Consider the following 5,068-nt stretch of genomic DNA (forward strand, 5'->3'; position numbering starts at 1 on the left):
CATTTATTTATGCATTCATTGGTTACTTGTTGAATGTGCCCTGACTGGAGATTGAATCCACAACCTTGATATATCGGTACGATGATCTAACCAAACTGAGCTACCCGGCCTATAGCCTACTCAGTTGATTGGTTTTTTTGTTAATCCACACAGAGGATATTTTTTCCATTGATTCTAATTTCCCTTGTGGTTTTGTCTTTGTTCCATTGGTTGAATATGTTGTTTAATTTCTAACATCAATGTGAGAGAGACACATCGATTGGTTGCCTCCTGCATGAACCTGCAACCCAGATACATGCCCTTGACAGAGAACTGAACTCATGACCCTTTGGTGTGCAGGCTGACATTCTAACCACTGAGAGACACCGGCCAGGGTTAATGGACTTTTGATGAACAAACTTAAAATTTTCTAGTAGTCCCATTTGCATATTTTTTCTTTTGTTACCTTCATCTTTAATGTCATATCCAAGAAATCATTGCCAAATGTGGGGAAGCTTTTGCCCTATATTTCCTTTCTAAGACTTTGGTAGTTTTAAGTGTTACATTTAAGTCTTTGATTGATTTTAACTTAATTTTTGTATATGGTGTTAGATAAAACAGTCCAACTTCAGTTCTTCGCATGTGGATTCCAGTTTTCCCAACACCATTTGTTGAGAAGACTGACCTTTCCTCCATTGAATGGTCTTGGCACCCTTGTCAAAAATTACTTGACCGCCGAAACCGGTTTGGCTCAGTGGATAGAGCGTCGGCCTGCGGACTGAAGGGTCCCAGGTTCGATTCCGGTCAAGGGCATGTACCTTGGTTGCAGGCACATCCCCAGTGGGGGATGTGCAGGAGGCAGCTGATCGATATTTCTCTCTCATCGATGTTTCTAACTCTCTATCTCTCTCCCTTCCTCTCTGTAAAAAATCAATAAAATATATTTTTTAAAAAATTACTTGACCATGTATGTGAGGGTTTATTCCTGGGTTTTCTATTCTATACCTAGTGTACATGGTTGTCTGTATGTCAGTACTGCACGTTTTTAAAAAATATATATTTTAATTGATTTCAGAGAGGAAGGGAGAGATAGAAACATCAATGATGAGAACCATTGATCGGTTACCTCCTGCACACCCCAAACTGGGAATAAAGCCAAAAACCCGGGCATGTGCCCTTGACCGGAATTAAACCTGGGACCCTTTAGTCCACACACCGACACTTTATCCACTGAGCGAAACTGGCTAGGGCAGTACTGCACTCTTTTGATTACTATGGCTTTGTAGTTAAGTTTTGACATCAGAAAGTGTGCCTCCATACTTGTTCTTTTACAAAATTGTTTTGGCTATTCAGGATCTCTTGAGATTCCACATGCATTTTAGGATGAGTTTTTCTATTTTTTAGAGAGAAAAAAACTGCTGCTGGGGTTTTGTTAGGAATTGCATTAAATCTGTAGATTGCTTTGGATAGTATGGACATCTTAGTATTAAATATTCCAATTCATAAGCATGGGATGTCTTTCCATTTGTGTCATCTTTAATGTTTTATAATTTTCAGTATACATGTCTTTTGACTAATTCGTTTAGTTCTATTTTATTGTTTTTTGAAGCTGTTGTAAATAGAATTGTTTTCCTAACTTCCTTTTCATTGTTAGTGTATAGAAATGCAACTGTTTTGTGTAATTTTATATCTTGCTACTTTGATGAATTCATCTAACGATACAGGATGTCCCCCCCCCACAAAAAATGTATACACACTTTAACAGCTGATAGCTCAATTTTGAAAATGAAATACATTTTAATAAACACTGCCTTTATAATTATTCAAAGTGTGTGTATACATTTTTTGGGGGGCACTCTGTATTAGTTCTAACAATGCAGTGTTTTTTGTTTTTGTGGAATCTTTAGTTTTCTACATAAAAGATTATATCACCTGCAAACAGAGATAATTTTTTTTAACTCTCAGACTCTACACTTCTTTGTTTTAAAATTTTTAAATATATTTTATTGATTTTTTACAGAGAGGAAGGGAGAGGGATAGAGAGTTAGAAACATCAATGAGAGGGAAACATCAATCAGCTGCCTCCTGCACAACCCCTACTAGGGATGTGCCCGCAACCAAGGTACATGCCCTAGACTGGAATTGAATGTGGGACCCTCCAGTCCGCAGGCTGATGCTCTAGCCACTGAGCCAAACCGGTTAGGGCAACAGAGATAAATTTCAATTATTTTTCAATTTGGATGTTTGTTGTCTTCCTTGCCTAATTGCCCTGGCTAGAACTTCCACTACTGTATTGAATGGAAGTGGTAAAAGCAGACATCCTTGCCTTGGTCCTGATCTTAGAAAACACCTTTACTTCACCACTGAGAATGCTTGTTGCTGGTTGGCTGTTATTATGCTCAAGTAGTTTCTTTCTATTCCTAGTTTATTGGACTTCTTTTTTTTTAAATTATGAAAATGTTCCATTTTGCCAAATGCTTTTTTCTGCGAGATGATCACATACTTTTATTCTGTTAATGTGGTTTATGACATTGATCAATTTCCACACGTTGAGCCATTCTTGCATTCCAGGATTAAATCCCACTTGGTATGTAATCCTTTCAATATGCTACTGAATTCGGTTTTTGAGTAGTTTGTTGGGGATTTTTGGCATCAATATTTATAAAATGTTTTGGCCTGTAGTTTCTTCTTTTAATGTGTTTTTTGTCTGGCTTTGGTATCAGGGTTATGCGGCCTCATAAAATGAGTTACTTCTTTAATTTTTTGTTTTGGTAAAATTTGAGTATTGGTAAATAATTCTTTAAATGTTTGGTACAATTCACAAGACATTAGGTCCTGGGCTTTTATCAGATTTTTAAATTACTGATTCAATTTCCTTACTAGTTATAGGTCTATTCAGACTTTGTTTCTTCATGATGCAGTCATGACAGTTGTGTTCTAGGAATTTGTCTATTTCATCTAAGTTATCTATTTTTTTAAAAAATATATTTTATTGATTTTTTACAGAGAGGAAGGGAGAGGGATAGAGAGTTAGAAACATCTGAGAGAAACATCGATCAGCTGCCTCCCACACGCCCCCCACCGGGGATGTGCCCGCAACCAAGGTACATGCCCTTGACTGGAATCGAACCCGGGTCCCTTGAGTCCACAGGCTGATGCTCTATCCACTGAGCCAAACCGGTCAGGGCTCATCTAAGTTATCTAATTTGTTGATGTACAGTGTTCTTATATTCCTGCACAGCCAGTAGTAAATTCCCCACTTTCTCATTTTAGAAATTTGAGTCTTTGGTTTTTTTAGTTTGTCTTGCAAAAGGTTTGCCAATTTTGTTGATCTTTGCAAAGAACCAATTTATAGTTTCATTTATTTTTTACAATTGTTTTCCTAATCTTTCCTAATCTTTATTGTTTCCTACCTCCTGTTAGCTTTGGTTTTAGTTTGTTCTTTTTCTGGTTCCTAAAGTTGTAGTTAGCTTGTTGATTTGAACTCATTCTTTTTTTTTTCTTCTTAACATATTTTTATTGATTTCAGAAGGGAAGGGAGAGGGAAACATCAATGATGAATCACCAATCAGCTGCCTCCTGCACGCCCCCTACTGGGGATCAACCCTTCAGTCCACAGGCTGAAGCTCTATCCACTGAGCAAAACTGGCCAGGGCTCATTCTTGTTTTTTAATGTAAGCATTCGTAGCTCTAAATTTCTCACTTAATACCATTTTCACACTTTGTTTTGTTCATCTTTATGTTTTTCTAATTCCTCTTGTGGATTTGGCTTTGTTCCATTGGTTGAGTATGTTGTTTAATTTCTACAAATGTGTGAATGTTCCAGTTTTACTTCTGTTGTTGATTTCTAACTTCATCCTGTTGTGGTCAGACATGTTTTGTATAATTACCTCTTAAAAATCTATTGATACTTCATTTGTGGCCTAACCTGGAAAATGTCCTATGTTGTTGGGGTCCAACCCCAGCAGGTTCAGGGGTTCCCAAAGGTATGGACGACCTGAAAAGAATGTATGGTAGTGCTGGGTATTCTTTATAATAGGGCTATTATAGTTGTTTTTTGTGTGTTAAGTCATCTATTTCCTTACTTCTATCTGGTTGTTCTATCCATTAACAACAGTGGAGTATTACAATCTCCAACTATTATTGTAGAGCTGTTTCTCACTTCAGTTGTCTTTTGCTTTATATATTTTGCTAGTCTTGTCATTAGGTGTGTGTTTGTAATCCTATGTAATAAGGAGGGAATATGCTAATTGACTGCCATGCCCTCAAAGATGGCAGCGCCCAGTCTCCTCAGCCCTACTGGGGTGGCAGGCACACCTGCCTCCAGAGTGCCCCAGTCCTTTCAGCCCCCCAGGGCCGGCTAAGGCTTGTGCTGCCGGCATTGGCAGCAGCAGAGGTGTGCTGGGGCATCACCTTCCTCTGATCACCAGTCACCTCCTGCCCCTGAGGGCTCCTGGACTGTGAGAGGGGGCAGGCCGGGCAGAGGGACACCCCCTTCAGTGCATGATTTTCATGCACTGGGCCTCTAGTTGTTATATATTCTTGCCTTATCATTTTCCATTCCCACAACCAAACCAAACCACTTAAAACAGTACTCATCAGCTTCATCGGATCCCTCTCAGAACAGCCCTGGGAAGCAGCAACATCAGGGAACATTATCGACTTTTCACAATGAAAACTGAGAATTAGGAAGGTGAAGTGTGACCCAAGGTTTAAAAACAAATACCCACCCTGTCTCACCCCCCAAAGCAGAGCAGGGAGGCTTTGAATGTTAAGTATATGACACTGGCCAATTTGAGACCCCTCCCCTATCCTCCACTAGGAATCCAGGAACAAAATATACTATGTACAGCAGTCAGGATTAATCATTAATCTCACTCCCTCACCCTTAAACTTGCCCTTATAAATCTAGTTTTTTATCTAGTCTGTATTCCAGTTTAGGACCAAACTGTCCTCTCTTTAACCTATGGCCAGTCTCCCTTTAGCTTGCAAATCAAATAAGACTACCATAAAGCTCCTTGAAGCAAGAAGGCTCAAAAACACAAAGGGAAAGCCAATACCATGAATGCTATAAACATTTCATTTTATT

The sequence above is a fragment of the Myotis davidii genome, unplaced genomic scaffold (assembly GCF_000327345.1).
Source record: "Myotis davidii unplaced genomic scaffold, ASM32734v1 scaffold1377, whole genome shotgun sequence".
In the NCBI taxonomy this organism is placed as follows: Eukaryota; Metazoa; Chordata; class Mammalia; order Chiroptera; family Vespertilionidae; genus Myotis; species Myotis davidii.